Consider the following 17,953-nt stretch of genomic DNA (forward strand, 5'->3'; position numbering starts at 1 on the left):
TAATATTAGAATTGCCTAATCTTATAAGTGTCTAAGAAAAAAAAAGATAACTTAGTTGTAATATATTCCTTATTGTGAAATGATTAAAATATCCTTTTAGTAGACATGTCAATCCATCGTAAATATATTTCATAAGATAATTACTTTTTTGTGATATAATTATTTTCACGGTGGATATTGAGAGACCTTAGTAGTTTTATAAGAGTTAGGACTTGCCCACGATAGCGAGAGGCCATGCATGGTGATTATCGAGTTTGTGGCGATGTGAAAGGGTCAACTCACGTAAGGTGAGAGGCTCTGTGTATAAGTGTTGTGTTGGGTTAATTGTATCATGTTTATCTCCCGTTAGGGGATAAGTATTTATAGAGGGTCCACTAGTCAATTGTGGATCGTTAAATCTCTATTTTTTAGGAGGACGTGAATCAACTATTAACTCTGATTTCACTTTGACCAAGAAACGTATCTCTCCACATTTCTCATGGCTTGGCGAGTATGAGACATATATAACAAGGTGATTCCGCCTATGGGCGACATATCGTCATCACCCATTGTGAGAGCTACAACCTTCCCACCTTAGCTAGGCCTTTTATGAATATAACACTTCACATTCCCTCGAGCACAAGGGCTTTGATAAAAGGGAAAGTGCTTCTACACTATCGAGCATTGGAGTATCTTGAGGCCATAAATTTTTAGATGATATGGCATGGCGAACCAGACTAACTAGGCTTCGAGTCCCTCAAGTGAAGTTATATTGAGTTTGACTGATGAGACTATAAGTCCCTTAGGCAAGGCGTTAGACCTCTCGGGGGGATTTCTATGAACCCCTCAGACAATACTTAAATTAAGTCTCTTAGGCTAGACTTTAGTCAGGTCTCGGGCGAGATTTATATGTTAGTCACACTCGAGGAAACTCTAAATCTCTTAGACGGGGAGTTTAAATGACCTATTTAATGGGGAATTTTTATCCCTCGGGCAAAGTTATATTGAGTCTGGTTAATGAGATTGTAAGTCCCTCAAGCGAGGTGTTTGACCTTTCAGATGGGACTTCTATCAAGCCCTCAGACAAGACTAAAATTAAGTCTCTTAGGCTAGGCTTCAGTTGTGCCTCATGGGTGGGATTTATATGTTGGGTCACGCCCGAGGAAACACCAAATCTCTCAGACGAGGAGTTTAAATAACCTGTTTAATGGGAAATATTGGTCCCTCGGGTGAAGTTATATTGAGTATGGTTGATGAGATTGTAAGTCCCTCGGGCGAAGTGTTGGACCTCTCAGACAGAACTTATATCAAGCTCTCGGAAAAGATCAAAATTAAGTCACTTAGGCCAGACTTCAGTCTCGTCTCTGGGGCGAGATTTATATGTTTAGTCCCACCCAAGAAAACTCCAAGTCTCTTAGGTGGGGAGTTTATATTACTTTTTTAATGGGAAACCTTAGTCCCTTACGCGAAGTTATATTGAGCTTGGCTGATGAGACTGTAAGTCCCTCAGGCGAGGCGTTGGACCTCCCGGGTGGGACTTCTATGAAGCCCTCAGTTAAGAAGGTCTCTCTTGCTAAGGAGTTGTTGCTACCTATTGTATGAGAAGGTCTCTCCTCAATTGATCTACTTGTCTTTTTCAAGACATCTCTCTGCCTTTTGTAGGATATCTCACTTCAGTTTTACTTTCTCTAGTATTTGCCTTTTGCAAACACCAGATTCTTTTATCTTCACGGAATCCTGCTGGAATACCTTAATCATCGATCATATGCCAAAATTGGTTAGTGGAGGCAAGAAAAGAAGAAAAAAAAGAATGAGAAAGACAAAAAGACATAAAGACATGAAAGAGATAAGTCATACCCTGCATACATGGCATATTGCATATTTCATGCATACCTTTACGAAACATTTCCTTTGTACAGATGACCCATTTTTCCCCACAATCAGCTAATTCCTAACAGATAATCATATACAAAAAGACTATACACCATCCATTGAATAATTTTCCATTAGTACCCTTACCTTACACCTCACTCATTTCATTCATTCTCTACGGGCAAATTTATTGGTTATTTTGGTATTTAATCCTTTTTTACCACGAATGTTTGAAAGTCGTTATTATTCATACCTTCAGGCTCGAGAAGATTAAACAGGGCATATGTCATACCCCAAAATTGTCCCTCCTCTTTTTACTTTTCATCTAATATATAATTTGAGATTCATCTATATTCATTCATGCCTCATGCATGCGCATCATTCATTCATGATTAACACTTGCTAACAAGCATCATAGATTCAAGGTTTATGGTTAATGAAAATCAGAGTTTTGACTTGAAGATTATGGTATTGCTCATAATGAGAAGTGAAACCCTAATTTCTGGATCCTTTGGGACCTTGACCCATGAATTCTACACCATGGTATTCATATGGGCATCCTAACCCTAATTATTGATTTTGATGATATGAGATCTTGTGTTTGGCTTGTTGTGCATTGACTTGACTTTATAAACCCCAATTGTGGACCCATGGTTGGAGATGTTGCTTGTGGAGCTTTGTGTTTTGTTTGAAACCCTAACCCACTCTATCTTTTTCATTGTGGATTTGGGCTACCTTATGTCTAGGGTTTTGGATCCATCAAGATTCTTTGGTAAATGTGAGGCTCATTCCCCATCCATCTGGTGATCATATGTTTCATTGCATTGGTGTGTGATTGATTAAACCTTGACTGGTTGTTGCATTGTTTAATTGGTTGTTGTCCATCTATTCATTGTGGTGCGCATCATCATAGTTCATATCATCAGTTGATTCATTCACAAGTTGCCTTGGGGCTGTCATACCCTAAAATTCACCATACCCTTCACAATGATCATCTAGGTCACCAACCCTAAGCATTTGCATATCCTGATAAGCATTCATCTCATATACATATCCATAGTATCATGTACATTCCATTTGCATTGAGGAAAAGCATAAAATCATGGATTTAAGGGCCTCAATCACACAAGGCATGGAAGGAAGGTTAAGTCCCCAGGCTAGGCTTCATGTGATGGTCATGGTTGTATTGGAACTTTTCATATTGCAAGTGTCATCAGGATCATTCAAGTCCCTGAAACCCTAATTTTCAGTTATGGCACTATCATCTATTTTGCGTACATTCAAGCTTGAGGATCATCTGGGTCCTTTGGTCATTCATGAAGGATTCATTGGTTTATTAACAATTCATCAAAGGTTGTCATACCCCAAAATTTTCCATGCATTTTTGCTTTTCATCTGACCTATAACTTGAGATCCATCTACCCTCATCCATGTCTCATTCATACACATCATTCATTCATGATTAACATTTACTAACAAGCATCATATATTCAATGGTTATGGCTAATGAAAATCAGGGTTTTGGTGTTGAATGATTGATCTAATTGTGATTTAGGTTAGTGTAAGACCCCAATTTTGGCCCTAAGATCCCCCATGGCATCATAATATTGCATTTGCATAGCCTCAAGGATCATAAGCATCTTGGTTCCCTTTGCCTTTGGGTGGGACACCTTGTGATTGGTTTGAGATTGCCAAGCATGTTTGAATTATATATCATTGTTTCTCTTATTTTTGTTTACTAACCAAAAGCACAAAAATATGTCACTAACATCTTTTGTTTGAAGCTTAAGTATCATCCAAGACACTTTGTGGATTCTATTCGGGTGATCAGTCAATACAAGGGAATGACGTGGGTTACTTCCAACATGTTCCAATGGGATCTATTCGTCATTCAGAATGCTAATCTTGAAAGAGTAAAAATCTGTTTCTGAGTTATCATGCTCGCTAGGCGAGCAGCATGGTTCGCTAAGCGAACTGAACTGTCATGCTCGCTAGGCGAGCAGATCCTTCGCTAGGCGAAGAGCACGCGTTTTCAGAAAATAACATAAATTTTTTGGCTCGAGTTGCCCTCATTTGAGCCCACTAAGCCAGAAAATCAGTTATAAATACTAGAGTTTTCATTGAAACAAGGGCTGGACAGAAAGAGTAGAGAAAGAGTAGAAAAAGGGAGAGGCGAATTAATCTGCAACAACCTCCAGGAAACTCTGAGAAGTTCACCCTGACTCAGACACTTTTTCACCTCCGCCTCACATAAACCCTAACATTGCCTTGCAAACCCAGCCGTTCCATTCAATTTTTATCGGTCTCCCTAATCAGGTTTGCCCTTATTCCCATTACTTTCAATTTGAATGCTCTGAATGTATGAGGTGTCGTTCAATTTTGCCCTCGGGTTTAGATATGCATATATGTTTAAACAATACCTTGAATGTTTAACCGTTTCGTTTCTGAGATGGATGCCATAGGGTTTGGGGTTTCTGAGATCGTGTTGTTATCCATGAAGAACCCAAAACCTGCAGGCGCTCGCTAGCACCTTCGCTAGGCGAGCACGCGGCGAAGCTTCGCTAAGCTTTCGCTAGGCGACGCAGCAGCGATCACGACAGCATTTGTTTTTTCTGTTTGCTCTGATCTGTTTTGTGTTCGTCATTGTTTTCTCCCGATTCCATCCTATTACTCTAACCTTTTTATTGAGTTTTTTGTGAGGACTCACGTGACTCTTGCAGAGATGGCTTGCTTGGCATTCCACTTTATTTATGGGATACCACCTGGAGGTTTATTTCGATCACCTGTACTGACCTGCCCTCCGTTGGCGTGTTTACCTTATGCATGTTTATTTTTGTATTCCCTTGTTGTAGGTCTAGTAAGGTAGCATGGTTCCCTAGCCTAGGACTGCCCATTGCATAACCAACCCCCTTACCCAGATCTCTGACATTTTTACTAATTTTTGATTCGATAAAACTTTTAGGTTTTTGTTCGCTTTCTAACAATTCCTTTGGATAAATAGAAGTGTGGTGCCGACTCGACTTGTATGATTTACCTTGGATTTAGTCAATATCTCTAATGGTAACGAATACCCCGCTACAGGAAAGTGGCAACTCTGTTGGGGACTTTAAATTTGCCTAGTGGGTTTTGCCTACTTTTCATTTTTGTTGTATTATATTGTATATTTGTTTCATGACACATTTTTGTGCAATTTGGGATTACTGTATTGTATGTAATGATTTAATTGCTTGATATTAATTCCTTGTATGCTTGGTGATCTTTGTGAGATGAGTTCTATACCCGGACTCGAGTGCACTTAGGATAGGAGAATGGCATAGTCTTGTTGACTTGTGTGGAGTTATTCCTTAGCAAGTTGACTTGCAAGTCCATTCACTTGGTAGAGGTCATGTTGGGATCAATAATGTCACACAAGTAAGTTGTGGTTAGACATTACTCTTTCCAATATAGACCTTAGAAGCCAAGGACCTTAGTTTACCAAGCCCATCTTGGCATATTCCTAGGATGTAGTGCGAAAGTCGTTCAAGTGTAAGATTTGATACGATTGTTACGCGATACTACACTCATAAGAGTCTCTCTTGAGAATATTTTTGGAATACGAGTAGTCGTTCCTCCGATAATATCTACAAGATGGGATGATGACTATGGGAACCTTTTGTAGAACATGTTTGGAAGGTTTAAACCCTAGTACACTCCCTTTGGGTGGTTCTTAATTGAGACTCCATGCTCGTGACTTGCAACAAACCTTTGATTCATGGTTGATCCGTTCATGTATCCTTAATATCAATGGAACTTGGGTGTTGATAAGGTGTAAACCACAATCCACCAAAATGGATGATTGATATTAAGGATGATATGATCTATCCCATGACCTTTGTTTGGTGTGCTTTGCTCGATCCTTGAGTGTGATTGTTGCATTCATGCATTCATGCACCCATTTGCATCCATATCATCAAAATAATAAAGAAATTTTCAAGGAACTTAAGGGGTTTATTTGCAAAATTTTCAGACATGGAAAGACAAAGAAGGAATACAAAGAAGTACAGTTTCAGACAACCAGACTTGAAAGAGTTAAGGAACTTGACATCCTATGTATTAGATCATTTGGGTTTCAAGGCTCGTTTTGGGAAGCTTCTTCCTCTTCTGACCACTCAGGTGGATGAAGGATTGATGAGTGTATTGGTGCAGTTTTATGATCCTTTGTACCGTTGTTTCACGTTTCTGGATTTCCAGCTTTTGCCTACACTTGAGGAGTATGCCTATCTTGTGGGTATACCTATTCTGAATCAGTTGTCGTTCAGTGGCTTGGAAAGGGTTCCTACTTCTCAAGAGATAGCAGACATGTTACACATAGATGAATCTCTAGTTGATGCTCATATGACTACCAAAGGGGGAATTCAAGGTCTCCCTTCTGAGTTCCTCATTGCTCAAGCTACTATATATGGGAACGCCATGAGTGAGGACGCCTTTGAGGCCATATTTGTACTTCTCATCTATGGGCTAGTGTTATTCCCCAACATCGACAAGTTTGTGGATGTGAACGCTATTAGGATTTTCTCTACTCTTAATCCCGTTCCGACTCTGTTGGGCGATACCTACTTCTCTTTGCATATGAGGAATGAAAAGGGTGGCGGCGCCATTGTGTGTTGTTTGCCTCTGTTGTATAAGTGGTTTATTTCTCACTTACCTCAGACGGTCGCTTTCAAGGAGAACAAGGAATGTCTACGGTGGTCCACGAGACTTATGTCTCTCACTAATGATGATATCTCTTGGTATAACCGTGTGTATGATAGTGTGCAGATTATTGACTCTTGTGGCGAATTCTCCAATGTACCTCTTCTTGGTACATGTGGTGGGATTAACTACAATCTTGTTTTGGCACGTCGGCAGCTTGGGTTCCCCCTAAAAGATAAACCCAATAACATTCTGTTAGAGGGTGCATTCTTTCAGGAGGGTAAAGATCCCCAAGGCTTGAAAGCTAGGATGGTCCGCGCTTGGCGCAAGATTCATAGGAAAGGAAGGAAAGAGTTGGGTCCTAAGAATTGCATCGCTTGGGAGCTTTACACTGTTTGGGTTAGGAAGAGGGCGTCTGAGTATCTCATGCCTTACGAGTATCTGAGACCTACACCTATGATTATGTTTGGGCCTTCAACCCTCCTTAATCAAGGAGTAGAGAAGTTGAGAGACGAAGACCGTTCACGTGCCTGGATCCGTGAACGTGAAGAGTTGCTTCAGCAGATTAAGGAGAAGGATGCGTTGATTGAGTTTCTTGAGCATCAGGTTATTGATGACCCTGATGATGTATGGACTTCTTTACTTCCTCAGTCTTCTAAGTTCTGGAAGAGGAAGTATGATCGACTCGCCAAAGAGAAGGCCGATATGGAGGTAGCCTACGAGAGGGAGGTGAAGAGGCTTCGCGCATCTTATCTTCCTGTGTCCCGAGCTTTAGATGATTGTTTCTAGGGATCCATAGGATGATTATTTTCCTTTTCTCTTGTATATGATTGACAATGCTGCACTTCTTTTCCCTGATATTATTTGATGAGATATTTCCATATGTGATAAAATGCTTAATGCTTCCAAAATTTGCAAATAAAACTCTAAAGTTCCTTTGAAATAAAAAACAAATCATATGCACAAGCATTGCATGCATCATATGCACAAGCAGGTTTTGTTTCCGGTCCCTTGCCCTGTGGTCTAACTCTGCGTCCTTCATTTATTTTGAAGACAAGCTGACTCACCGGTATTACACTAGAGCCAACATTTCAAGACTGATGGATCACTTAGAGCAAGAGAACCGCGAGCTGAAAGAGGAAGTGGCCAGATTGACTACCCTAATGGAGTCATTCATGGCTGCCCAGAGCCAGTCTTCTCCGACACCTTCAACTCCTCCCTAGAGGACAGTTATCTCCGAGATTGTCTCCTTTACTGTGCCCGCTGCCAGTGCACACTCTGTTCCAACAACCATGCCAACCGGGTTCCCGTGGGGGATGCCTCCCAATTTCATGCCTGAGGGTCCTATTCCCGCCTTTGCTTCCCTGCCGGCATCTAGCCCGGTCCTTGTCGTTCTTCCTCCTGTCGTGCATACTGTGCCCAGGGTAGACGACACCATCTATCATTCTGAGCCGTTTGAGGGTCCAGATGTTTATGAGAAGATGGATGCTATGAACAATCAATTTCTTGAGCTCCGCAAGGAATTGAAAACTCTCAGAGGGAAGGATCTTTTCGGCAAGTCTGCTGCCGAACTATGCTTGGTTCTGAATGTGAAGATCCGTGTGAAATTCAAGGTCCCTGATTTTGAAGAGTACAAAGGAAATACTTGTCCTCTCAGCCACCTGGTCATGTATGCCAGGAAAATGTCGACTCAAACCGATAATGACCAACTACTCATCCACTACTTTCAGGACAGTCTGTCCGGTGCAGCTTTGCGTTGGTACATGGGTTTAGACAGCGTGAACGTCCGATCCTTCAATGATCTCGGTGAAGCCTTCGTCAAGCAGTACAAGTACAACATGGATATGGCTCCCGATAGAGATCAATTGAGAGCCATGTCCCAGAAGGATAAAGAAACATTTAAGGAGTACGCCCAGAGGTGGAGAGAGGTGGTAGCACAGATCGTGCCTCCGCTAGAAGAGAAAGAGAAGACTAAGATCTTTTTGAAGACTTTGAGTTCTTTCTATTATGAGCGGATGATTGCTAGCGCTCCTTCTGACTTTACCGAGATGGTAAATATGGGGATGCGTCTAGAAGAAGGGGTCCGTGAATGACGGTTAACCAGAGAAGAAGGCTCTTCTGCGAAACGTTATGGGGCATTTGCAAAGAAGAAAGATGGAGAGGCACATGTTGTGACCTCCCATGAGAAACCAAGAAGACCCTCTGTGAGGAGGAAGACTGTGCGTCCCGCCAGTAACCAACACCAAGTGGCTCATATAGCACATGTCTTTAGAGATAATCAACAACAACAGCATCGTCCATAACAGCAGGCCTACCAGCCTCGCAACAGTAATCAGACCAGCCCAAGTTACGAGAGGAAAAAGGTCACTTTCGACCCTATTTCAATAACGTACGCAGAATTATACCCCTCTTTGATAGAAAGGAAGTTGATTACTCCGAGAGACCCACCGGCTATACCTGCTAACCCTCAGTGGTGGTATAAGCCCGAATTACATTGTGTTTATCATTTTGGTGCTCCCGGCCATGACGTGGAGAATTGTTACCCTTTGAAGACCAAGGTTCAAGACCTTGTGAGGTGCGATATTCTATGTTTTGAGGACGTAGGCCCTAATGTGAAGAAGAACCTATTGCCCGAACATGGGAAATCTGTCAACATGGTCCAGGGTTGCCCTGGAAAATACAAGGTCAAATATGTCAGTCATATTCAACAATCGTTGGTCGAGACACACCGTTTGTTATGTAACTACAGTCATTATGAGCATGACCATGAGAGATGCCGAGTCTGCTCTGTTAACCGATTGGGTTGTTGCCAGGTGCGCAAGGATGTTCAGGAAATGCTGGACGAAGGAGTCATTGAGATCCTTCAAAACAGGAATGTTGATGAAAATGAGCCTGAGGTCAATGTGATCTCCCCAGTGTTCCGGATACCTAAGCATGTTATCATCAAGTACAATGGTAGCAAGCAGAAGGCTTCTCCCGCTCTGATCATTAAGCCTGCTGGTCCTATGCCTTACTCTTCTGAAAGGGCAGTTCCTTATCGCTACAACGCCGTAACAGTAGAGAATGGGAAAGAGGTGTCCTTGCCCTCTTCTTCTGTTGTGAATATTGCCAATGTTAGTGGCCTGACCCGTAGTGGCCGTGTATTTTCAACACCGCCGAAGCCTCAAATTAATGCTGATTTTGTTGAACGCCCGATCAGGAACGTTGCGAATTCTCCGAATCCGGCACTTGCTGTTAAGCCCTCCTCCGTACTGAAAACTCCTACTTCTGTTGGCCCCAGTGGCAATAAGAAAGAAGACTATGATGAGATGCTGAGACTCATCAAAAGGAGCGAGTACAATGTTGTAGACCAACTTCTACAAACGCCATACAAAATATCTGTGTTATCCTTACTCTTAAATTCAGAACCACACCGAGAGGCTCTGCAGAAGGTGTTGGATGTGGCATATGTGGATCACGATGTCACTTTGGAGCAATTCGATAGCATAGTTGCAAACATTACTGCTTGTAACAACTTGAGCTTTTGTGACTCTGATCTCCCTGAGGAGGGAAGAGACCACAACTTGGCATTACATATATCTATGGGTTGTAGAGACGACGCCATGTCCAATGTACTGGTGGACACTGGGTCATCATTGAACGTATTGCCAAAGTCCACTCTCTCAAAGCTATCATATCAAGGGCCTCCCATGAGGCAGAATAGAGTAGTTGTGAAGGCTTTCGATGGGTCTCACAAAACTGTGATTGGGGAAGTTGATCTCCCAATCAAGATCGGACCAAGTGATTTCCAGATTACCTTCCAGGTTATGGACATTCACCCATCGTATAGTTGTCTCTTAGGCAGACCATGGATTCACGAGGCAGGCACCGTGACGTCCACCCTACACCAGAAATTGAAATTCGTGAAAAACAAGAAGCTGGTGGTGGTAGGGGGAGAAAGGGCTCTCCTGGTTAGCCATGTGTCTTCCTTCTCTTATATAGATGCCGAGGTCGAAGTTGGAACTCCTTTCCAAGCGTTATCTATTGCCGAGCCTATTGAGAAAAGAGCCCCTTCATTTGCTTCCTACAAAGATGCAAAGCTGGCCATTGAGCATGGTGCAACCACTGGTTTAGGAAAAATGATTGAGTTAGAAGACAACGAGTCCCGGGCTGGCATAGGTTTTTCCTCTGGTACTTTCAACAAGCAAGGGTTATTCAAGAGTGGAGGTTTCATTCACACTGGTCTAGATGAGGAGGCTGCTGCCGTTTTAGAAGATACAAAGGATTCTGGCAACTTCATCATCCCTGGTGGGGTCTGCAACAATTGGGTCGCTGTGGATATTCCAACAGTTGTCCATAAGTCAACGTAATAATCACTTTGTTTGAAAACCCTTCTCCCGTGCCAAAAGGAGGAGTGATGACATTGTTGGCGCATAAATGCAATGATATTTTCATTCAATAAATTCATGTTAAATGTTTGTTTTTCCAATTATTTTCCCTTTTTGCTTTTTGCATGAAATTGGTGATCACATAAAACCTTAAAAATAGAATAAAATCAATCTTTTCATCTGCATAATGATTGCCTTGTTTGAATTCTAAAGCTTTTCATATCCAAAATCATTATGCAAGCTGATTTCTAGACCCATTGAACATAATGACCCAACACCATCTCCCAATTTCGAATTCCCTGTATTTGAGGCAGAGGAAGATGATGTTGAAGAGATTCCTGATGAGATCACCCGGCTACTTGAGCATGAAGAGAAGATCATTTAGCCACATCTTGAGAATCTGGAAGCAGTCAACTTGAGGTCGGAAGATTGCGTGCGAGAGGTAAAGATTGGGGCACTTCTGGAAGAATCTGTTAAGAATGGGTTGATTAAGTTGCTACGAGAATATGTTGACGTCTTTGCCTGGTCATATAAAGACATGCCTGGTCTAGATACTGATATTGTGCAACATTTCCTACCTTTAAAGCCTGAGTGCGTGCCTGTGAAGCAGAAACTCAGAAGAACTCATCTTGATATGGCAGTGAAGATCAAAGAGGAAGTTCAGAAGCAAATTGATGTGGGGTTTCTGGTGACTTCTACATATCCTCAATGGGTGGCCAATATTGTGCCCGTGCCTAAGAAAGATGGAAAGGTCCGGATGTATGTGGACTATAGAGACTTGAATAAAGCTAGTCCGAAAGATGATTTCCCTCTACCACACATTGATATGTTGGTAGATAATACAACTAATTCAAAGTCTTCTCGTTTATGGATGGATTTTCCGGATATAATCAGATTAAAATGGCACCCGAGGATATGGAGAAGACAACATTCATCACACCTTGGGGAACATTCTGTTATCGAGTGATGCCCTTCGGTTTGAAGAACGCCGGAGCCACGTATCAACGAGCTATGACTACCTTGTTCCATGACATGATGCATAAGGAGATTGAGGTGTACGTTGACGATATGATCGCTAAGTCAAGATCGGAGGTTGAACATGTAGAGCACCCATTGAAGCTTTTTCAGCGCCTGAGGAATTACAAGCTTCTTCTGAACCCCAACAAGTGTACATTTGGAGTCTGTTCCGGCAGGTTATTGGGCTTTATCGTCAGTGAAAGAGGTATTGAATTTGATCCTACAAAGATCAAAGCAATACGAGAGATGCCTACGCCCAAAACTGAGAAGCAAGTCCGAGGTTTTCTTGGCCGCTTGAATTACATTTCCAGATTCATATCCCACATGACTGCCACATGTGCGCCAATATTCAAGCTCCTTCGGAAAGATCAGTCTCATGATTGGACCGAGGATTTCCAGAAAGCTTTTGATAGTATTAAAGAGTATCTGTCTGAGCCTCCGATTCTGTCTCCGCCTGTGGAAGGGAGACCATTAATCATGTACCTGACTGTTCTTGAAGATTCTATGGGTTGTGTCCTTGGCCAGCAAGATGAATCAGGGAAGAAAGAGTATGCTATCTACTACTTGAGTAAGAAGTTCACAGATTGTGAGTCTCGATATTCAATGCTTGAGAAGACATGTTGTGCTTTGGCTTGGGCCGCTAAGCGCTTACGTCAGTATATGTTGAATCATACCACTTGGTTGATATCCATAATGGACCCAATCACGTATATATTTGAGAAGCCTACTTTGACTGGAAGGATTGCCCGTTGGCAGATGTTGTTGTCTGAGTATGATATTGAGTATCGAGCTCAGAAAGCTATTAAAGGTAGTATTTTGGCTGACCACTTGGCACATCAACCAATTGAGGACTATCAGTCAGTTCAGTATGACTTCCCAGATGAGGAGATTCTGTATTTGAAAATGAAAGATTGCGATGAACCCATACTTGATGAAGGGCCAGAGCCTGGTTCCAGATGGAGTATGGTATTTGATGGCGCTATAAATCAATATGGAAATGGTATTGGGGCGGTAATCATTACGCCTCAGGGCACATATATTCCTTTTACAGCAAGGCTAACTTTCAAGTGCACAAATAATATGGCTGAGTATGAGGCCTGTATTATGGGATTGGAGGAATGCATCGACCTAAGGATCAAGCACCTTGATGTTTATAGTGATTCCGCCCTCGTTGTTAATCAGATTAAGGGTGAGTGGGAAACGAATCAGCCTGGCCTCATTCCATACAGAGATTATGCAAGGATGATTTCAACGTTCTTTACTGAGGTGGACTTTCACCATATTCCTCGAGATGAGAATCGGATGGCAGACGCTCTTGCTACACTTGCTTCAATGATTATGGTCAAACTTTGGAATGAAGTTCCCAATATTACTGTGATGCGCTTGGATAGGCTAGCTCATGTGTTTGTGGTAGAGGAAGTAAAAGATGACAAACCATGGTATTATGATATCAAGTGTTTCCTTCAGAACCAGACTTACCCACCTGGGGTGTCTATGAAAGATATGAAGACTTTGAGGAGATTGTCAGGCAGTTTCTACCTCAATGGTGATGTGCTTTATAAGATAAATTTTGACATGGTCCTGCTCAAATGCGTGGGTAGACACGAGGCAGACCTGTTAATAACTGAAGTCCATGAGGGTTCATTTGGTACTCATTCCAATGGACATGCCATGGCTAGGAAGATGTTGAGAGCAGGCTACTATTGGCTGACAATGGAGTCTGACTGTTGTAAATATGTGAAGAAGTGCCATAAGTGTCAGATTTATGCGGATAAGATTCATGTTCCCCCGACACTTTTGAATGTGATTTCATCACCATGGCCTTTCTCCATGTGGGGAATTGACATGATTGGCATGATAGAGCCGAAAGCGTCCAATGGACACAAATTTATTCTCGTAGCAATTGATTACTTCACCAAGTGGGTCGAAGCGGTGTCCTATGCAAATGTGACCAGGAAGGTGGTCGTGAAGTTTATCAAGAATCAACTCATATGCCGATATGGTGTGCCAGATAAGATCATTACCGATAATGGATCTAACTTGAACAACAAGATGATGAACGAACTGTGTAGTGAGTTCAAGATTGCGCATCATAATTCTTCTCCTTATAGACCCAAGATGAATGGGGATGTTGAAGCTGCTAATAAGAACATTAAGAAAATTATCCAGAAGATGGTTATTACGTACAAAGATTGGCATGAGATGTTGCCATTCGCTTTGCATGGATATCGTACATCTGTCCGCACTTCAACAGGGGCAACCCCTTTCTCTCTGGTTTATGGCATGGAGGCTGTACTCCCTGTATAGGTGGAGATCCCATCAATGAGAGTCCTGATGGAAGCCAAGTTGACCGAGGCTGAATGGGTTCATAGTCGTTATGACCAGCTGAATTTGATTGAAGAGAAGAGATTGACTTCCATGTGCCACGATCAATTATATGAGCAAAGGATAAGAAGGTCAAGCCCCGTGTGTTCCGAGAAGGTGACCTTGTGCTCAAGAAAGTCTTGTCTTTCGCGCCCGATTCCAGGGGCAAGTGGACTCCAAACTATGAGGGTCCGTATGTTGTTAAGAGAGTCTTTTCAGGCGGTGCTTTGATACTTACAACTATGGATGGGGAGGATTTCACTCCTCCTGTGAATTCAGATGCAGTCAAGAAATATTTCGCCTAAAAAAATAAAAACTGAATAGCTCGCTAAGTTGAAAACCCGAAAGGGCAACTTAGGCAAAAATGAGCGTCTCGGTGGATTGAAAACCCGAAAGGGCGATCCAGGCAAAAGTTAGAGACGCAAAAAAATATATAATAATGATATATGTATCCCGCTAGATTGAGTACCTCATCCTGGGGCAATCTAGGCAAAAATTAGGGATTTGGCAAGTAACTGCATCCTGACAAGACTTTGTTCTACAACTGTCGTCCGTCAGAGATTCTTGCTCATTATCAACCAAAGCTTCAAATACATCGGATTTAGAATTGGTGGAGAAATGGTCATTATGTTCAATGTAGCCCTTTTCCAATATATATCACCAATTTCAAATTTGTAAAGATCTATGGAGTCTTGCCATTCGCAGACTACCATTCTATCAAATAAATTTAAGCCTTTTTATCCAGTTATTGGCATTCTTATCTGTTTCTATTCAACAAATGTTTTGCATGTTTTGATTAAGAAAATATCATTGTTTTAAACAATCAAATTTTTCATAATTTGTTTTTAAACAAAGTGAACATTCACAATGACGAAAGGATACTTAGGAGATCCTCAGTGCTCTCCCAAGGATGGTACGATCCCCAACAGGGTAGGACTTTTGTCCATATTCATGGCATGACTGTATCTCCTCCTTCCGGAACCTTTTGTGGTTTATCCTACCAAGTGGATTGCTTGTTGAGAGTCACCTATCTTCCCTTCAGCAGAGTAGCAATCTTTCTTCCTCAGCAGCTTGGATCTCTTTGGGCAAGAGCGATATTTGGTGGTTGATCCCGATAAGTCCTTTATCTCCTCGGATAAATTCCCCAGTAGAGTTGTTGGTGTGGTGGACCTTGTCTGTAATAACTCTCGTCCCCAGCTAGAACGACTGATGTTCATCCCTTTCAAGGACAGTCGCCCTTAGGAGACTTGGCTTTCTCTCTTGAGATGTAGTACCAGGTGGTTGATTCCTGGACCTGGTTGTGTTAGATATGTCTGTTTGTTAGCATACCTCATACATAAACCACGCATGTACATGCATAATTATAACATTCAGCTATTCATGTTGCATTCTTTGCCGTATGCCGTTGTTTGTTGTCTCCTGCTATTTGGTGATATATTTCCCCAAGCAGATGTGTGTGTCTGATCTCTCCATATAGAGTCAGTTCCATAGGCAGAAAGCGTCTATCCTTTCTTCCATATTCCCCACCGGGTTATATCCTCGTGGATGTTGATTATTTTTGTTCCTTCCCAACACATATATTGGGATGGTTTTCCCCATTGAGCTATATCCTCACCGGGACAAGTCTTGATTTGGTGTGCCTATCTAGTTTGATCCTAGATCGGTCTCTTGAGACTCTTTTCCTGTTTCCCCGTGGTAAATGAATAATTGCTCAATAATTAGTAATTATTATCCCCGACGGAGTCTGTGGTTCTCTACCCTCATACCGGTAGTTGTAAACCCTACTTCTTCCCTTTTTGCAGAGTAACTATTTTTTGCGCATCTTTAATTGGTGAAAGTTGTCTTCATCCAATATTCGGTGATGATATCCCCTCATCTGCTTGGATAATTTCCCTGATTACGCAATTTATCCCCAGCGGGTCATCTCTCGTCTACCCTGTTGTTGTTGGCGACGATTGTTTCTCTCCTGAATTGGTCATCATTATATACCTAGTTTCGGTATCCCGATGCCTTTTCTTTTCGGTCGATTTATCCTTTATTAACCCAGTAACTGGTTGTGGATAATCGCCCATGCGAGTATATTATCTATGTTCTGACGGTAATAGATGATGTATCTCATGCACTCTTCGGTCGAAGCTTTGTTCTTCCCCAGTCGAGTAAGAGTCGTATCCCCTTGACGGAGTCGAATATCCATCCTATAATCGAGTTTGCTTTTTAGCCCTCTTGTGGATGATGAGTGTCTTGGGAATATTCCCCAATTCACGTCTTGGTTGGTCACCTATTATATGCCCAGTAGCCGGTATCCCTGGTGTTCCTTCCTCTCTGCTCCCTATTATGACCTTTTAGTCCCCTGTGGAGTCAGAATCCCTGAGTTGAAGTATACCCTTTTAGGTCTTCCTCAGACGTTTTAGAGGCTTTGATATCTCTCACCCTTATACCGATCTTAGATATTCATTCTCCCAGAGCATGTTTTTTCCCTCACCCTGACCGATGGAATCACATGATTTCTCTTTGAGCTTATTACCCAGTAAACCGGTAATACCTCGTCCCGCTGCTTCCCCAGGAGTGTCCTTGTGAACATCCCCAGCGAAGTCCCTTAGTGGATTGTCCTCATCCGAATTTTTATCCGAAGTATCCGTTGTGGATAGTTTTTGCTGTATTGGCATATTCCCCAATACGGGCGTCTTCGAGCCAGCTCGAGTCTTTCCAACGGATTTATTCCCTTTGGAATTTTGTTCCCCAAGCTTTGAGTCGTGACCTGCTCGCGCACTTTTATCCCTTTTCTATCCCCAGGAGAGTCCTCAAGGTCTTGGTCCCATGGAGTGAATTGCTCATATGGATTATCAGTGGCTTTTGATTTCTTTGCTTTTGTGGATACATATCTCCACAGAGGGTTACCATTTTTTTTTCATACCTACATTTGCATCATGAGGTCTCTTAGGGACCAAAATTCGTCTCTTTGTTATTATTTAAGCCCATTCTACCCCGTCGAGATGAAGATTTCAACCTTCACTTCTCCGGCTAGAATGACCTTAAATAGGGGCATCTGTAAGATCCCAATTTTGGCCCTAAGATCCCCCATGGCATCATAACATTGCATTTGCATAGCCTCAAGGATCATAAGCATCTTGGTTCCCTTTTCCTTTGGGTGGGACTCCTTGTGGTTGGTTTGAGATCGCCAAGCATGTTTGAATTATATATCATTGTTTCTCTTATTTTTGTTTACTAACCAAAAGCACAAAAATGTGTCACTAACATCTTTTGTTTGAAGCTTGAGTATCATCCAAGACACTTTGTGGATTCTATTCAGGTGATCAGTCAATACAAGGGAATGACGTGGGTTACTTCCAACATGTTCAAATGGGATCTATTCGTCATTCAGAATGCTAATCTTGAAAGAGTAAAAATCTGTTTCTGAGCTGTCATGCTCGCTAGGCGAGCAGCATGGTTCGCTAAGCGAACTGAACTGTCATGCTCGCTAGGCGAGCAGATCCTTCGCTAGGCGAAGAGCACGCGTTTTCAGAAAATTACAGAAAGTTTTAGGCTCGAGTTGCCCTCATTTGAGCCCACTAATCCAGGAAATCAGTTATAAATACTAGAGTTTTCATTGAAACAAGGGCTGGACAAAAAGAGTAGAGAAAGAGTAGAAAAAGGGAGAGGCGAATTAATCTGCAGCAACCTCC

Source organism: Lathyrus oleraceus, chromosome 4, assembly GCF_024323335.1.
Source record: "Lathyrus oleraceus cultivar Zhongwan6 chromosome 4, CAAS_Psat_ZW6_1.0, whole genome shotgun sequence".
Taxonomy (NCBI): Eukaryota; Viridiplantae; Streptophyta; class Magnoliopsida; order Fabales; family Fabaceae; genus Lathyrus; species Lathyrus oleraceus.